Source organism: Dermacentor variabilis, chromosome 10, assembly GCF_050947875.1.
Source record: "Dermacentor variabilis isolate Ectoservices chromosome 10, ASM5094787v1, whole genome shotgun sequence".
In the NCBI taxonomy this organism is placed as follows: domain Eukaryota; kingdom Metazoa; phylum Arthropoda; class Arachnida; order Ixodida; family Ixodidae; genus Dermacentor; species Dermacentor variabilis.
The window spans coordinates 127,811,562-127,831,375 of record NC_134577.1 but is presented as its reverse complement, the minus strand read 5'-3'; the positions used below and the strand labels follow the sequence as shown (position 1 = coordinate 127,831,375).

General features: G+C 49.0%; 1 pseudogene; it reads right to left on the bottom strand.

The window, feature by feature from the left end:
* Window positions 1-231: 231 nt before the first annotated feature.
* On the bottom strand, window positions 232-19,498 carry LOC142559413 (uncharacterized; annotated as a pseudogene).
* Window positions 19,499-19,814: the final 316 nt, after the last annotated feature.

Sequence of the window (19,814 nt, the reverse complement as noted above, 5' to 3'; positions counted from 1 at the left end):
TGAAAAATGGGCTCTTAATTCAAAAGCATTGCATCATTTTCTTTTATTCTAGTTCATTGCACAGGTGCATATCTTGGAAATGAGCATATAAAATTTCAGTTCAACATACATACCCAGAAAAAAGGTTATGAAAGTTTCCGTCATATGAGCTGCAGAAAAATCTTCTTTTGAGAAAAACGTTAACAAAGCTTTCAGACCTAGCGAAACATGTGCAAAACACCACATAGAGACCTAAAATGCACCAGGTTCATAGCTAGGTTCCTCGCGTAACGCATTAGAGTCTCCTTTAGCTCGTGTAGCTGCTCATCTTTTCTTCCTGGCCTGTTCTGTCCCGTAAGTTGACTTGCGCTGAGCATTCTGGATGTGTTGCTGATCTCTTGCAATGCAAGCTTTTGTCGTGTAGTACCCTGGTTCGATGCTAGCCTTCCCGAGGACTTCCAGGGTGCTAACACTGCAGAAGGGTTGAAATCTGGGCCAGTTGATACATAGTTGAACGAAAAAACTAGCCACAAAACACAAAGGACAAGAGGAGAGGTCACACCACAATGACTGGACTATCAACTGAGCGTTATCAGAAACGGCGTAGTCCCAGCAAGGCCAGCAGAGCATGCGCAACCATAGCATCGCTAATCACTGAGCATGAAAAGACAAGATATCGCATCTATCGTGACCAACCTAGAAATGCAAATTCTTTTTCAAGTAAGCGCACCGAGGTTGTACTAATGCAGCCGTCACCTAATAAACTGATGTAGTGCGCTTCCAGGATTTTTCGCTCTTCTTTGCCCTTGCCCCTACCAAGAATCGTTACATTGCTGAACAAAAGGTAACAGCCACATTCATTGCTATGGGAGAAGGTAGAAGAAACGAGAGCGTGCATCAATATCTGCTTCTCCTGCTCCTCTACATGATTAAGGTCGAAAATTTGCTCAATCTTGAAGATGTTGGCATCAATCTTCGGCTAAAGTTGCAAGGGTTCCGCCGATACCAAGTTTTTAACTGTGGTTGGACATTTTCCCAGTTGAAGGACTTTTCTGTGTGACCTCTGCCCGGCAGACGTTCGGCGGGCGAGCTCAGCGCGGTTCCGCACGCTGAAGCCACGATGTTTACGGCTATGCAAATCACCGTTGAGGGTGAGGATATCTCTCCCGAAGAAGTCAGTGAAAGCGCTGGGTGGACCACGGCATTACACAAGTGAAAGCCCATCATCCAGGGCCCACTCGGGCATGGTGGTCGAGTCACCGACACGCGACGTAGCGGGAATAAAAGCCAGGCTCCGACAGGTGTCAAGACACGGCTAACCACTGCTTCGGGATTGCGTCAACTACCGAAAGAGCATGTTCGAATCATAATCCGTCCCCGTGGAGGACTGGACATCAAGAAGATGGGCCACTTCAGAGTTTCCCAAGCCCTTACTACCGCTGCTAGACTTACGGAGGCGGATACGGCGGAGGATATCATATGTCCGAACATGGTGCAAAACATATTGGTGGCAGGCACACCATCAAAGCGCAACGCCATGGCCTACGCCGATGTGAAAGCGGTACTTATTGAAAAAACAAGCTACGAAGTTAGTGCATATATCGCACGCCCGAAAACTCATGCAAGGTAGTTATTTGTGACATTGATCCCACCATCGATCGAGAGGAGCTCAAACGCCTCAAAAAGGCTCAAAAAATAATCAAGAACACAAGCACGGTAGTCGTCCTGTTTGATGGACTCAAAGTCCGGGACTACGTAAAATGTGTTCCCAGTTTGGTCAAATGTTCACTCTATCACAGACCAACAGACGTTTGCTATGCATGTGGAAAGCTTGGCCACAGAACTGACGTTTGCCCAGCCCCTGATAATGCAGTCTGCCGTGGCTGTGGTACGAGCAAGCCGGACGATAAGCACGAATGTACACCAACGTGCACCCTCTGCGGAGGCCCTCATCCCACGGCTTACAGAACCTTCCAGCAAAGGTTCCAAATTCCGTTTGTAGTTAGACAACGGAGAAGAGAACGGCGCAACCGCTAACAATCCAACCAGCCAACTGGGTTACCAACCCCTCTCAAGCCGGCCCTCAGCAGCTCACACAGATCCAGGAGCCGAACCCGAGACCCTGGCGGCGAGGATGGTGGCTACAAGGACCGTGCCCCTTCGAAGGGTCACTCGACGGAACGCTCGTCTCACCAGGGGCCACAAGACCCCCAGGACCCGCTCCCGTTCCAGGAGCCCCTCTCGTTCCAGGGGACCTGGAGTTAATATCTAGGAGCCTGCTGATCGTGGTACCGCATAGGCTGACCGGTTCAAGGAATCACCGAAAGAGCCAACGGGGGGTCAATCGCCAGAGCACAACAGGATTGCACAATTGGAAAGAGAAAACCGTTCGTTAAAATACGCAGTGGAGCAGCTCAAAGCGGAAATTGCAGAACTCAAAAAAGTCAGCAAGCGAGAGACAGTTCTACCCACTCAGTCCCCTGCAGTAGAAACGTGCATGGAGATCCCCGCAGCGGAGCCGACTGCCACTGGTCTACTCAAAAAGAGGGCGCTGGTAGTTCATGCCTCAGAGAAGAGCGCCAGCGTGCGTAAATTGGAAAAAAACGATAGATAAAATTGATGAATCCCTCGAAAAAGCTCAAATTATTATTCATGAACTCGCGGAGGCGGTCAGAGCTCTAGGAGTCAGGTGCGATAGTCTGAAGCGCCACGTTTCTACAACGGCTACAATTACATCGTTGGACAAAGTGAATAACACCGACACTGAAAGGTCGGCAGCGGCTGCACTCCGCAGCATTTTATAATACAAGCTAACTGCTACGTCCCACCATGGCGGCACATCACAGGATTAATAATATCTGGCAGTGGAACTGTAGGGGATTCCATCGTAAAAGGAATGTCCGCCAACAGTTCATTCGGACCCACCCGTAAAAGCAACAGCATTCTATTACAAGAAACGCTCACGGATACGGTCACCCAACCGGGCTATAAATCGCATACCCAATGTGGTGATGGGAAGAGGGGCATCAGCACATTAGTCACCAACAAATGTGTGTTCATAGTTCACGATCTGAATCTTGAATGCAATAAGGTTGAATACTCGCTCGTTGAAATCATCCCCAGCGGATAGTTCAATACAAGTATATTTATGCTTAACATATACGGTACATCCAAAGACCTCAGGCAAAGATTCGCTGCAATTATCAACAGGGCTACAAGCAAGGCCAAGACATTCCCACTCCTGGTGGCCGGAGACTTCAACGTTCCGCATCAAGCATGGATGTACCAACAAGCTAACCGCAAGGGCGTTGACCTATGGCAAACAACAGTCAATAATAACCTCACGCTTATAACAGATCCTGCTTTTCCGACCAGGATCGGCAACTTCCGCTCTAGGGATACCACACCTGACCTTTTTTTTTTCATACGCAATGTAGAATGGGCATCTTGGTCCAACCTCCAAGTGGACCTTGGCAGTGATCACAATGTCCTGGCCACCTCCGTCAACATGAGAAGCTGGGACCTCAAAGGGTTCACTATTACACATTGGGATTACTTTCGCAAGATTAGGGAAGAACGAGCACAAACACATGACTCAGAACTTAGCCTAGAGCAGTGGGCTGAACAGTTAAAGGAGGATATCAGCGCGGTGACAAAGAAAGTTCAGACTGAACTGGAGGTGGACTGGAATCATAGCCGCCTCGCTCATCTTCTAGAATCTAAAACGTCACTCTTGAACAGATGGAAAGAGCAGAAACTGAACCGAAGGCTCCGAAGAAAGATCGGGGAGCTCAACAAAACTGTAGAAGGCCACTGCCACACCTTGAGCAGACAACAGTGGGATGAGGTCTGCAATTCCTTGGATGGCCAGATGAGAGTTGGAGCTAAATGGAACCTACTCAAGCATCTACTCGATGATACCAATACCAAGTTAAACCAAAGACAAGTGATAGCGAAGGTTCTACACCAGGCGTCACAATCGCAGACATTGCAGGCCATACTCGACACGCTCGCAAGTATCTGCCACTGGGCAACTCGAGTGACGAGGACTATCCCCCCTACAAAGGCTCATCTTGCCCCGAGCTAGATAACCCCTTCAAGGCATGCGAAGTAAGGGAAGCTCTCCAGAAAATAAATTACTGGTCGGCCCCTGGTCCTGATGACATCCCCAACCGGGCCCCCAGAAACCTCGATGACTGCTCTATGGAATGGTTGACAGAGGAGATTATTGAAATATGGGAACGAGGGATTGTCCCGGAGTCCTGGAAAATGGCCTCGGTCATCCTCATTCCAAAGCCTGGAAGACCCCCGAGTCTCCCAAACCTCAGACCCATTTCCCTCACGTCTTGCGTGGGGAAAGTAGCGCAACATGTCATACACAATCGAATTTCCAAGCACATCGAGAAATAAGGAGTGTTTCCGTATAACATGATCGGCTCTCGTCCGGCCCTGTCGACGCAAGACGTGATGAAGCTCATGAAGTGTCAAATCACTGTCAACACCACAAGAGATATAAGAGGCGTCCTAGGCTTAGACGTGGAGAAGGCCTTTGACAATGCATCCCATTCTCACATTCTGACCTCCATCTCGGAGCACAATTTGGGAGACGCCTTCCACAGATACATAAGCTCGTTCCTGCGGGATCGCAAGGCCACGCTCAAAATCGGTGACCTCAAGTCCGACAATTTCAGTTTAGGCCCCAAAGGCATGCCACAAGGAGCGGTAGTCTCACCACTACTTTTTAACATCTCGATGAAGAAACTATCGCAAAGGCTCTCCAACATAAAATGGATCAATCAAACGATCTACGCTGATGACATCACATTCTGGTGCACCGGAGGAAGCGAAGGAGCTGTTGAATTAGGCTTACAGGAGGCTGTAGGTCAAACAGAGGTGTACCTGGAAAACACGGGGCTTAGATGCTCCCCGAGCAAGTTGGAGCTCCTCCTCTACAGGCCAGTCAGGAGAGGTCCCAAACCTAGAGGCTGGAAATCGTTGTCTCAAATAAACATCAAACTCCACACTAAAAGCGGCTGTACCATCCCCAGAGTAGACACCATTCGGGTCCTTGGCATGTTGATCGAATCCAATGGCAGTAACAATACGACGCTCAACAAGCTCACAGCCAAGACTGAAAACATGATCAGACTCATCAACAGAGTCTCGAATAGGCGTGGAGGCTTAAAGGAAGACAACCTCCTCAGGTTGTTCCACGCCTTCCTCATGAGTCATATAGTTTATGTGGCTGCCATGCACAACTGGTATAAGTCTGAGAAGAAACGATTAAACGCGCTCATCAGAAAAAGTATAAAAAAGTACTAGGCATTCCGTTACGGGCGAGCACGGACCTCCTTATGCAACTAGGAGTGCACAACACATTGGACGAGATAATCGAGGCCCAGGAGTCAGCCCAACTATCCCGTTTATAATATACCCCGGCCGGAAAGATCCTGGCGGCTCTTGGGATCAACCCTATCCTCATGAAAGAGCGGAAATATGCAATTTCAGAAGATCAGAGGAGCAACGTACGAGTTGCACCGTTTCCCCGTAATGTTCGTTCTCAACACAACGTAGGCAGACGCCGGGCAAGAGCCCTCGCCCTCTTCAAGCGGACCAAGGACGATCCCTACTAGGCATTAAAATTCAAACAGCGCTAAACGACAGGACCAGAATGAGGAGGAGACAAACACGGCGCTGAACCTCGGCATCTAGTCCCAAGCAAGTCCTTGAACAGCCTCGCCTGGCACCACCACTCACTCTTTGTCTCCTCCTCATTCTGGTCCTGTCGTTTAGCGCTGTTTGAATTTTATTGTTGCCATGAAACACCAACTCGCCCAATCCGCTGCCCTCCTACTAGGCATGTTTTCTCGACGCGGCCCAATACGGACACTCGTCCAACATCGCCATTGCCCTCGTTGATTGCAACGGAGAGATAGTGAATACGGTTTCCCCAGAGCAGAGCAGCTCGCACTTGCTATAGCACTCCTAGACAACAGCAGATCACAAATCTTCACTGATTCGAGATCGGCGTCAAGGCTTTCGCTTCAGGATCCATCGCTGAGCAGGCTCACAAGATTCTCAAGAACAAGATAATCTCTCTGCACACCATCACGTGGTTTCCGGCTCACCTCTACCCCCAGCTTGACTCCTTTCCCAATCTCAATGACATCGCCCACTCCCAAGCGCCCGCACTAACCCACCGCGCGGGAGCAGGATCAAGCTCAGACTCCGGGGTTCTCGAGTTTCGGGACACTCTCCCTACTTTCACCGAAATTACAACTCACTAACATCCGGGTAGGAGGACTTATCCTCACCCTCACAGCAAACTGGCTAGACCTCTGGCGTCCACTTTACACATGCTTCAGACTAAGTGCTATCCAAACCTGGCCCTTTTCCACACGATCACTCCAGAGGCTTTTAGCTCTACTTGCCCCGACTGTGGGGCTGTTAGCAATCTCGCACACATGCTCTGGCGTTGTCCCTCGTTACAGGGACCCAATCGCATCACGGAAGAAATATGGAGCTCTGCCATCCAGAGCACAGAACTTTCACGTCAAACTTGGGCTGTCCAGAGAGCCCACGATGCGGTGGTTAGGCTCGGCCTACCTGTCCCCACGTGGGAGCGGCCCGCAGCTCTGCTCTAGGACAAAGCTTCTCAGGACCGTGTAATTAAAGTTCTTTTTCTGTCTGTCTGTCATTCTTATGGCGAGGCAAGTTTGCACCGTTATCTGACCCCTGGGAGGAGTGGTGCTCACGCAGGCGGTCATTATTACATCGACCAGTTTGGCCTATGTAAACTCTTTCGCATGTGAGAGGGGAACTTATACACAACCCCTGCGACACATGCCGTGAAATGGTTTTCATGCTGCGTTGTGCAAACGTGATTCCTTGCCCTGCCTCGAGAAATGCGCGAACACAGACCCGAAAGTTTGCAAGGGGCAGAGAACACAGCACTTACTCCCTGCTTGCCAGCAACCTTTTTGATGTTGTGGCTCACATAATGCATATACGGCATGACTTCAAATTGTTGACTTCAATAGTTGACTTCAGTCGGGGTGTGAACCTCTCCTCTTGTCCTTTGTGTGCTGTGACTGGTTTTTTGCTAACACTGCCATTATTAAAGTGTGTCAGAGCACCGTTCAAAGCACACAATGGTGTAGGCAAGGTTACGTAGACCTCCTTGGTAGCCCGCTGCCATATGAGACCGTTGAAGCACTCATTTGCATTTTGTGTCTTTCCATGCAGACAATTCATCAGAAGTTCATCCGAACAAAAATCACTGAACACTCTTTTCACTTTGTTAAGCACGCAGTTTGGAAGCCCTTCTTTGTGCACATACTTCCTTTGGCCGACTGCTTCTACCCTTCTGTACCCACACCAGCTTTGCGGTCCAAGTGGGCACAGGCCGTGTCTCGGGTGCTTGTCTGTAGAGCTGAAGTGAAACAAACTGGCTAGGGTAGCTCGTGCCATTGCAGAAAGGTTCCCCACTTTAGCTCTTATGGCGATGCCATAATAGTTTTGCCGGCGGTCCATGAGGGCATCTGTGAGCTTCCCTTTACCTCCAAGTCCACGCACTGTCTTGTTGAGTTTTCTCAGGCGGCAGCCAACGTGCTTTTGGACAAGCCCAATGCATTCAAGTTTCTGCACACTGCTCCTTCCATACATGTATATCACAGTCGCATAACTCTGAGTATCCCCATCACAGTAGTATTTATTGCACGGACCTCAAGCTTCTGGTTGTTTCCGACCTTTCAAATATTCGGTATAGACCAACCGTCTACATAGGGCCGGCAGTTCCTTAATGATTTTTTTGGCAGGAAATGTGATTTGCCTTCCATTCCTGGTACTCGGCACATTCCAGGTTCAACTTGTTTTTTGATTGGCAAGACTTGCATGAGCTAGAAAGGGCCTTAACATCAATAACATTTCTTGTGCCGATAGAAATCACTGATACGCAGAGTCGTTCAAAGAGGAATGTCCACACTTTTGCCGTGTTTCAGCACCTGGAACACCACACGTGGCACTCCCCACAACACTACGAACTTACGCAGCAGTATCAATCATCGATTTGGACGCCACTTCTGCAGCCGCAGCAGAAAGCTGAGACGATATATTGTCGGAGGCGGAGTGACGTGGAGGGGAAGGCATGTCCATCACTTTAGAAAATGTTTCCGAACCTGCGCGCCCTTTTGCTAGCTGGCGCATCGCGTAAACGAGACGAACGTTTTTCTCCTTGCCATGCACCACTCTTCTGTATGTATCGAATACAAGCTCGAACCCACGATCGGTACACACGACTGCGCAAGTAGGGCATATCCCTCGTTTCGAGCGTTCCTCGAGCTTCAGTGACGTCTTCAAGCATTCACTGCATGCCAGCGATGAAAACACATCAGAAAGGATAGAAATGTCCACTACCCTGTTTCCTTGGAGCATAGAATCCTCTAGCGGAGCTTCGTAGGCTTTCGCGATGTCCCCAAGCTTCTTGGCAGTCGCGGAAACATTGGCGTCTACTGTGTTTGAAGACAATAGACAACTTCAGCGTGTGTTGATTCTCAGCAAACTTGCGCTTCCTTGTTTAGCGGTCTAGATGACCTAAACATACTGAGTAGTTGCACTAACACTTGGTAAATTCGCGAAACGAAGCCTGACGTAGCCACTAAGGTAAACAAAACAACAGATATTCTACGAGCAATGCGACGAGCATGATGGATGGATGGAAGGTAGGAGCGTCCCCGGCCCCTTTGAATCGGGGTGATGGCAGTCGCCACTATGCTCAGCTTTTTATTTTTGTTTAACTGTGTTGTAAGTTATTAAAATTCGCCATTTTCTTTAAATACGTCTTCCTACACTTTTAACCTTATGTCACCGCTCTGCTTTTGAGCCACCAATCCTCCAATCGCTTTTTGCTAATTTACACCACATATTTACTTACATGACTATTGCTATTTCTGAACCCTAGGGCCTCAGGAAGCGTCACTGTGCCCGCATCGACACCGGATGGATACCATCACATTTTAGTATCAGGTGTTCTATTGTTTCTACAGATTTACCACACACAGTACATGGGTTCTTCGTTAAATTTCTTTTTATAGCTCTGCGTTCTAAGACATCCTCTTAAGTTATCATAAAATGCTTCCTTCCTGATCTGCTGTTTCCAGTATCGATATAGTTCCACACTATGCTTCTTTTCCATTGAATTTATCCAATTTTCACCTTACGCTTTTTTAACCTGTCGTTTAATGCTCTGACTTTCTCCGTCTTCGTGTCTGGCATACGTAATGGTTAGCTTCCTAGTTCTTTTCCGCCATTGTGAGTCAACGCTCTTTCTGTATAGGTATTTAAATACCTTAGCTGCCCACCTTTTCTTGTTCAATTTCTTAAGGCGTTTTTCGTATAGGATTTTACTCTGAGCTTCCCGTGCTTCGAACGATGCCCAGCCCATATCCCCCTGTACTGTTTCGTTCGTGGTTTTCCCGTTGGCACCTAGTGCTAATCTTCCAACAGCTCTCTGATTTATTTCGAGTCTCGACTGAACTGCCCTTAAGCACAGGACCGCATTCCCGAAAGTAAGCCCACACACCATTACTCTCTTCCAAATACCTCTCAGTACCTCATACCTGCTGTACCCCCGCAATGCCCTGTTTCATTATCCCGGCATCTCTTCGCCCTTTTGCTATGAAGAACTGTTCGTGCTTTTCCGTGTACATCTTCCCTTTGTTTATCCATACCCCTAGATATTTGTATTCGGCCACTTGAGGTATTTCATGGTCTTGTATTGTAAGCTCCTGATCAGTTGTATCGTTGAAAAACATCCCACTGGACTTAGCATGAGACGCGTGTCGCTCACCCCCCACCTTGTGGTCGTTTCTAGAGTTAAAAATGATTACAAACACAAAACTGTTTTACGACATCAATTAAGCTTTCAGTCATAATAAAATTTAGAAAGTATTTTGAGTAATAATAGTGTAGACGAAAAAACAATTACTTTCTGATTCCATGCAATAAGGTTTGGGAATACGAGCGCGTTGTATAGAAAACGTACTGTAACTCAGGAACTAATGATGATAGGAGAATAGTTTTTTGTTGCTGCATATTTTTGAATGTTTGATCATACAGAAATCACCAAAAGCAAAAAATTGATCTCGCGCACAAAAAAAACTTTTTAGTGGGCTACCACCTTCAGTAAACAAGACAGGTCTGCCACTTCAATTCTGCTAAAACTGTGTCCATCACGCGCTGGACTGTTGCAGGCGGCGAGCACATGCATAGCCTTGAACTCTAGAGGCTGTCTGGCGTCACTAACGCGGTCTTTTCACGATCTTTCTCATCGACTTCTATTTGCCAGTAGCCAGACTTGAGGTCCATCGACGAGAACTACTTAGCGTTGCAGAGCCGATCCAATGAGTCGTCTATCCGTGAGAAGGGTATACGTCCTTCTTCATGATCTTGTTCAGTCGACGATAATCGACGCAGAAACGTAGGGTTCCGTCCTTTTTCTTCACCAAGACTACAGGAGATGCCCACGGGTTTTTTGACGGCTGGATGATGTCGTCGTGCCGCAGTTTGATCGTCACCTTGCTGCCTAATAGCTTCACGTTCTCGCGTCAAAACTCGATAAGGGCTCTGGCGGAGTGGTCGAGCGCACTATTCAGTTATTATGCGATGTTTTGCGAGTGGTGTTCGTCGAATCCTCGATGACGTCGAAAAGCAATCTTTGTATCGCCGGAACCGACTTCTGAGTTATTGCTTAATCACGGGGACACTTAGATTTATGTCGAAGTCTGGTTCGGGAACTATGGTCCTCGGGGTTGATGCATCAGAATCAGATAGGACAAACGCATTGCTGGTTTCCACAACTTCCTCAATGTACGCGGTCGTAGGGCCCGTGTTGATGTGCTTGAACTCCTGGCTGAAGTTTGTCACCATCACTTTCGCTTTCCCTCCGTGCAGAAGAGCGATCCCTCTCGTGACGCAAATTTGGTGGTTGAGCAATAGACGTTGGTCGCCCTCGATGACGCCTTTTATGTCTTAGGGTGTTTTGATGCCAACGGTAATAACAATGCTGGAGTGCGGCGGGATGCTCACTTGATCTTTGAGCACACTGAAGACTTGGTGACTACGACAGCCCTCTGGCGTTTTCGCTTGATCTTCCGACAGCGTTATCGACTTCGACTTCAGGTCGATGATTGCGCCGTGTCAGTTCAGGAAGCGAATGCCGAGAATGATGTCTCGTGAACACTGTTGGAGGATAACAAAGTTGACAGGGTAGGTCCGGTCATGAACTGTAATTTGTAAGCCGGGCGTGGGCTAAAAATTGCGGCGCGTGCACAGCTCTAGCCGGTATGTCGCGTCGTCAAGTCCTTGGTCGGTGCATTCTTTGCTTCCAGGCTTCTTCGGGATGGCGGCGTGTCATTTTTATGTCGCCTAGATAGTGCCTTCGGCCTCTTCGTCGGCGGCGGAGGATCTTCGTCATTTCGAGAAAGAGCAACCACACATCCATGGGCTGCTGCTTTTAGTTTTCCGGATATGGGCTGACGGACCGGCCACGGCTTGGGCCACTGGACGGTCGGCGCTGCGGCGACAGGTAGCTGCCTGGTGATGGTGAAAGGGTTAGTCGTCGAGGGCTCCACTGAGTGGTGGCCAGGTAATCGCCGATGTCACATGGGCGTTCACCTTGCTGAGGGCGCGGAGCGTTGACGGCGAACCCTCGCAGTCCCATCTCGCAGTAAGGACATCGTCGGTAGATGTGGCCTGCTTCCGCGTAATGGTAGCAAAGCGGGCGGTGGTCGGGAGCGCGCCAAATGTCCGTCTTCCTCGCGTAGCTGCGCTGGGCCACGGGTGGGCTTGCTGGCGGCGGCGTCGGTGGACGACTGAATTGCGGCTTTGCAGAGCCCTGGCACCGTCGCGGAGGGGGACCTTGATGGCGGGCGACGGCGGCGTAGGTCATTGTTTCCGGCTGGGGCTGCGCCAGTTGTGGTTGTACCGCAGGAACTCCAACCGATCGCTGAACCTCTTCTTTGACGATTTCGGCGACTGAAGCCACTTGAGGCTGCGACCTTGGGTACAACTTGTGCAGCTCTTCCCGTAGTTTGTAAAATTCGTGCGGCGGTTCAATTGCTGGTGCCGCATTTCGAGTCTCTTCTCGATGCTGGTGGCCTCGCGAAGAAACTCGTCAACGTTCTTCGGTGGGCTTCGTATCACTCCGCCGAAAAGTTCCTGCTTCACACCACGCATGAGTAGGCAGACTTTCTTCTTTTCAGACATTTCCGGGTTGGCGTGGCGGAATGTAAATACTTTGTTTATTGCAATACAACGGACACAAGAAAGGCGACCCCCCCCTCAGGACAAGGCGCTACTGTCAACTATACTGTTGACGTGGCGCTACTGTTGTCCTGTCACCTTTCTTGCGTCCGTTGTATTGCGCTAAACAAAGTATTTATGGTTACGCATCAACTATCCCGCCAACGCATTGTGGCGGAATAGACGGCTCATTTCCTCCCTGAAGATCGCGGTGGTCTCATTAGGCAGCTGCACTCGGGTTCCTAGCAGTGCTTGGGCTCATTCTCGGCGTACGACGCTTGTGAGTGTCTGCAGGAAGTCGCTTCGGAACAGGTCCCACGTCATTGAGGTGGCTTCTCGTTTCTCGAACCAGGTCCTGGCGGCGTCTTCCAATGCGAAAAAGACATGTCGCAGTTTGTTGGCGCTGTTCCAGTTGTTAAATGCAGCGACCCTCTCATACGCCTCAAGCCAGCTTTCTGGGTCCTCGAATGTTGAACCGCGGAACGTCGGAGGCTCCCTGGGCTGCTGCAGCACGATGGGGGATGCTGGGGCGGCCATTGGGGTTGACCTGACCCGCCGTGGGTCCTGATTGGCTGGGGTGTTGGGCTGGTGAGCACGAGGTCACGGGATCGAATCCCAGCCACGGCGGCCGCATTTCGATGGGGGTGAAATGCGAAAACACCCGTGTACTTAGATTTAGGTGCGCGTTAAAGAACCTCAGGTGGTCGAAATTTCCGGAGTCCCCCACTACAGCGTGCCTCATAATCAGAAAGAGGTTTCGGCACGTAAAACCCCACAATTTAATTTAATTTTTCATTTGGGGTTGACTTGGCGACAATCTTCATGATCGTCTCAGGCAAAAGTCCGCGCTCCGGTGCAGTCATTGTAGCCTGCGGCTATCTAGCTCGTCCTCGTCGACGCCGGTGTTGTCCTCGCGTTTCCGGCTTGGATCGTGGCTTTGCGGGGGTGTTCGGTACATGAACACACTAGCACATGCACCATATGTTACCTGGTAGTGACGGTAAAGAACACAGTAGCAATACTGTGAAAGACAAAACTAAATTTTATTGGGCGAACCTGTGCCCACAAAAGCAGGCTACACTTAAAGCCCAGAACACAGTCGGCGTTCGTCGAAATTTGATCTGCGGGTCAAGCGCGTCGGCTTTAATACATCAGTCATCGAAGGTCCCAAATTGATCGCTGGTGCCCGCGTGTCTTCCAGAATGTTCTACACCATTCGCGTCAGGCGATGAAATCAGATTACGCGAGGTTCGGTGACGACAGCAGATAGAACCATCGATACCTTCCGAGAAACTTCCTATACACGCAGGCGCGTCCTTCGTCGTGCGATAACATTTGTTAGGCGGTGAAACGTGGTTACCCGATAAAAATAAACAACTGCACATGTCAATATTGTTTATAGAACGTTATATTGACAATATATATATATATATATATATATATATATATATATATATATATATATATATATATATATATATATATATAGTGAGTCTGAGTAGTCAAGATGGCTGACCAACAACAATACGCAGCAGCCAGCGTCCCGCGATCTTCTTCCTCTCTCTTCTTTTATCCTTCCCTAACAGGACCCCAGGGTGGTGAAGCGCCGTCTCGGCGCAACGTAGGCGTAGAATTGCGAGCGAAGTATGCCTTCAGCCGCGAAACGCGCACGACGTCAACAGGCGTAGGACTTGAGGATGCATCAAACTGTAGCGGTGAAATCTCGTAATTTACGTCGTTAACTTGTCGTAGGACTTCATAAGGCCCGGTGTAGCGAGAGACAAGCTTCTGGGAGAGGCCGACCCGACGACATGGTGACCAAAGGAGCTCCCAAGCACAAGGCGCGAAGTTAAAGGGACACTAAAGCGAAACAAAAAATCAGTTTAGACTAATGAAGCATTGTTTGAGAACCCTGCAGGCAGTCATTAAAAAAATTGTTTGATTATTAGATGAGAAACTGAAGGTCCAAGTATCAGTATTTGAATTTCGCGCCGAAACCCCAGCGCCGGTACGTCAGCGTGACGTCAGGGATCCCAAAGTATGTTTTCGCATTTGGGCCGCGCTGGCTGAATAAAGGTTCCCGAAACTTGCCATATTTAATATTTGGTTCCTTTAAAACACAATGTAGTCAATCTGTACCACTATATGTAATTAGTAGGCCCTAGAAGATGCCATCAAAATCCAAGACGTCACAGCCCCCAGGTGCGGGAACTTAAGTAGGCGTCGCCACCCGTATTTCGTTGTTACGCTTTTCTGGCTTACCAGACGTCTTATTGTTGTAAGAGTGATGTTTTTGGTGTTGTAAAACGGTAATTTATTGATGCAGAAGAAATCATGTTTCCCTTTAGTGTCCCTTTAAAATCGTGATGGCACCGGTCATAACGCTCTTGTTGTATATGCTGCGAGGCTAACAAACGAGATCGGGTGACTTGACGTGCCATGCGACCGCGATCGATGACTTAACGAGCTTACTCAGTTGCAACACGCGGCACAGAAGGGAGGATGGTGTCAAACGTCAATGTAGGGCCGCGACCATACAAAAGATAAAAGAGTGAATATCCTGCGGTGTCATGTCGGGACAATTTGTACGCGAACATCGCGTAGGCCAGCATGGCGTCCCAACCGCGGTGATCGTTGGAGACGTACATGGACAGCATCTCTGTGATTGTTCGGTTTAGACGTACCGTAAGACCGTTCATTTGTGGGTGGTAGGCGGCGGACAGCTTGTGCTCAGTGGCACAAGAGCGGAGGAGGTCGTCGACAACTCGAGACAAGAACGAGCGGCCGCGGTCTGTAAGTAACTGTTGAGGTACACCGTAGTGGAGAATGATGTCGTGGAGTAGAAAATCGGCGACGTCTGTTGCGCAACTAGTCGGCAACGCCTTTGTTATCGCGTCGCGTGTCGCGTAATCAGTAGCGACGGCGATCAACTTATTCCCTCTAGTCATCGCCGGAAAAGGGCCAAGCAAGTCAAGGCCTACGCGAAAGAACGGTTCAGAAGGAACTTCAATTGGATGAAGTCGTCCGACAGGTGCCTGGGGAGGTTTCTTCCGGCGCTGACACAATTCACAAGTTGCGACATTACGACGCACAGAGCGGTAGAGATCCGGCCAGAAGAACCGGCGTCGTACGCGGTCGTATGTATTCAAAACTCCAAGGTGTCCAGCCGTCGGTGCGTCGTGAAATTGTTCGAGAACGACGGATCGCAGATGATGAGGAAGGACAAGCAGCAAGTCAGAGCCATCAGGGTTGATATTGCGGCGGTAGAGTATGCCTTCATGTAGCACGAACATGCGGCACGTGCGTCGGTGCTGCCAGATTGCACTCCAGCCATGATGGACTGTAAGGACTCGTTGCGTTGTTGTTCAGCGCGCATGTCCGTCATGTCAGTAAAAGCCGTCACGCAGGTCTCCGGATGATGCGCAACAGCATCAGGAGGATCCGCGGGGTGACGAGAGAGCAGTCAGCGTCCTTGGGTAGACGTCTTTTCGGGTGATCTTGTTTAAATCGTGATAATCAACGCAAAAATGCCAGGTCGACAGGCGAAGCCCAAGGGTTGGCTGATGGTTCGATTACCCCTTCGCGGAGCATTTTGTCCACTTCTGGTTGCATGAATCTAGGCTCAGCATGCGATGCACTATAGGGACGCCGACGAATAGGATTTGTGCCTCCAGTGTTGATACGGTGGTGAACACAGATTTTTGTCCTAAAGGCCTGTCGCCGAAATAAAAGATGTCACAGTGCGATTCGAGGAGGAGACGTATGTCCGTGGCCTGTGCAAAGATGAGGTCAGGTGCAATCATCTTCACGAAGTCATCCATTAGGGAACCAGAGCTGTGAGCTGCAATTGGCGCTAAGAAACCACTCTCGACATCCAGACTTTCAATGTCAAATTCGGAAGTATAATAGAGGCTGGCCAAGAACATACCGAGTGGCAGCACTTGAGGGCACAGGCTGAAATTCAGAAGCGGAAGAACGACGCCGTTATTAGTAATCGTCACCAGCGTATGCGGAAGAGCAACGCTCCGGTTGAAAAGCACGTCCATGATAGGGCGAAGGAGATATTCACCGTCAGGAATCTGGGGCTGTGCGGTCAAAACGACTTAAGTGACTGCCTCAGGTGACAGACGCACATCTTGAAGCAAACACAAGTACGGTGGAGCGGTGCTCGGGGCATCGGCGACTTGAGGCAGTTCTAACTGAAAAACGCCGGATGCGCAGTTGATGACAGCGGAATCATGGGATAAAAAGTACAATCCAACGATAACGTCGTGAGGGCAGTTTTTGATCACAGCACAGAGAGCATAATAGGGCGGCCGGTTATACTTAAACGCGCAGTACACATTCTAAGAACAACCAGCACGCCGCCGTCGGCCACACGAAGCACTCGGGCAGCTGCAGGGGTGAGAACCTTCTTTAAACGTCTACGTAGGCTAGCACTCATCGCAGATACGTGGGCTCCTGGGTCGATAAGTGCTTGGATAGGTACGCCGTCTATTTTAACGTCAATTACACTTCTCTTTGTGGGCACAGACAGAGGATTTGCTGCAGTAGTAGGCAATGCAGAGCCACTTCCGAGGGCTCCATTTCTTAGTTTTCCGAAAGGGTGCGGCCAAAAGAAACAGGGGACGAAAGGCTGTTTCCGCTCGCACGGTATATATTTATCGATGCGTGCGAAAATAAAATCTATAGTTGAAAGTGAAGCGTTGTGTCTGTGTATCTGTTTCTTTCTACGTCCTCGTCCAGTCGCGCTTATGCACTCTACCATGGACGAAAGGCAACGTGGCTGTGGCGAAGGGATAATGGGCGACGTGTTTGCGGTAAACGAGGCTGGTGTCCACGCGGCGATGGTGAGCGACTGTACCACGGGTTCCCAGCAGAGTGGTCGGCGCTGTTAGACTCGGCGGTGGGCAAAACATTATTTCCATTGAAACGGCTCAGGTTGGTCAGCGTGCAGGGTGTTGAGGGCCACGAGTTGCGACAGTATTGGGCGACATGACCAATGCGGCGATAGGTGAAGCATATCGGCTGGTCGTCCGCAGTTCTCCATTCAGTCTGGTTGCGATAACGCGGAGAGAAGCGTCAAGGTGGAGCGAAAATAGTAGAAGGGCGTTTATTAGCTCTGCGATTGGAGACAGCACAGACAGACTGTAAACCAATGTTTTCAAGTTCCTGGCGAACGATGGTTTGTACGAGGGAACTGTAAATGTGGTAGCATCAGGGCTACGCGAACAGAAAGCTGCGGGCGCCATCGCATCCACTTCACGTGTAACGATTCGCACCACGTCCTCTGATGGCGACGGATGGTGCAGTGCCGGTTGATCTTCACACGTCGACGTTATGGTAGCATTGGTAAGTATGGCGAATGGTTGCAAGACGCGTCGGATTTTGGCCTGCTCGAATTGTCGGCACTCTTTAATGATAGCATCAAACGTAGAGCAGCTGTTGCACATGAGCAGATTGAACGCGTCGTAAGCAATGCCCTTAAGCACGTGCCTGACCTTCTCATCGTCTGTCATGTCGTGATCGGCTTTACGACAAAGTGCGCGCACGTCCTGAATGTACGAGACATAGGACACCGTGGGGGATTGGGCACGGGAGGCCAGTTCCTGCAGTTCCTAGAAAATACCCTGTGCGTTGATTTGGAAGCGTTGAGGAACGGGGAGAAGATATCAACAAGGCACTGAGGCAAGGGTGCCCTTTATCCCCACTGCTGTTTATGATGTACATGGTGAGGATGGAGAGGGCGCTAGAAAGAAGTAATTTCGGGTTTAATCACTCATACAAACAGGCGGGTAGAGTAGTAGAGCAGCAGCTTACAGGTTTATTTTATGCGAACGACATTGTGTTGGTAACTAACAAGCAAATTGGTTTACAACGTCTGGCTAATATCCGTAGACAGGAAGGTGAGATTTCAGGCTAGAAATTGACGGTTATAAAATCAGGCGTTATGGTTTTCAATGAAAGCAGTGAACAGACAGTGGCAATACAGGGCCAGTAATTACCTCAAGTGAAGGAATATAGATATCTTGGTGTATGGATGAACGAAGGCAATACATATATGGAAACAGGATAAAAACAATAACTGTAAAGGGTAAGCAAAATGCAGCCATGATGAAGCACAGGGCGCTAAGGGGATACAACGGGTACGAGGTGCTCTGGGGTATGTGAAAAGGTTCCAGGACTTACTTTTAGAAATGCGGTTGTTTGCTTGAAATCAGGGGTGCAATCAAGACTCGAAGGCAGCCAAAGGCCAATGGAACGCGTCGCATTGGGCGCTCACAGGAAGACTACAAATGAAGCTGTGCAGGTTGTTATGGGCTGGACAAGTTTTGAAGTGATGGAAGCTTATAGTAAACTTGATTATGAGGAACAACTGAGGAATATGGAAGAAAGTAAATATGCTGGGAGAGTGCGGAGGTATTTGTACAGAGAAAAACATTGATTCACAGTGGAGGAAAAGAACTAGGAAGCTTACCAGCAAGTATGCGGCATGTAGGGTGAGGAGCACGGCAACAAAGAACGTCAAGCATGATGTAAGAGAGGTTAAAATAATCTCATGGGTGACGGCAATGGAAAATAAACCTGACATGAGTAACTACTTAAAAAGAAAAAGCGAAATCAGGAAAAAAGCAATTTATGATAACTCAAAGGGGAGCTCACTACTTTCCGAAGCGAGACCAGGGTGCCTTAAAACACGTACGTATAAAGCGAGGTATTAGAAGGAAAAAGACGCATATGTGCTTGCTGCGGTGAAGCTAGGGAAACGATGGAGTGTGTTTTATTAGAGTGTGAAGATATCTGCCCAGCGGTCGATTTAGGCACCACTGGCGTCCAGCCCTTGGGTTCAGCGAAAGCAGGGGGAAAGTAAACATGTCTGCAACAGAGATTAGTAAGAGGCAATTGGAAGATTGGTGGATGAAAAGTAGCGAAACAACAAAAACCTGGGACGCACTAAAACAAAGTTCCAAATATCACCTTCCCATCCACAGATATTAGCCAGATGTTACAAATCACTTTGCTTGTTTGCTAGCAACACAATGTCATCCGCATAAAATAAACCTGGAAGCTGCTGCTCTACTACTGTGCCCGCCTGTTTGTAAGAGTGATTAAACCTTATATTCCTTCTAGCGGTCTCTCCATCCTCACCATGTACATCATAAGCAGTGGAGATAAAGGGCACCCCTGCCTCAGTCCCTTGTTTTTCCTCACCTCTCATCCCTTCCCATTCAAAGCAAAGTGTATTTTCTAGGTAAATCTCCCTCTAAAGCTGTAGACAATTGTCGCCTAAGCCTTCACTTTCCAGAATATCCCACAATATGTTACGGTCTACGTTGTCACACTTTCCTGTAATGTCTAAAAAGGCCACATATAACGGTCTACTTTCTACTCCTGATATTTCAATACAATGAGTAAGAACAAATATTTTATTATCCAAATTACTACCTATTCTGAAGCCATTCTGAACTTCTCCCAAAATGCCATTATTCTCTGCCGATGCTTGCAGCGTTAATTTGATTGCCTGCATTGCTAAC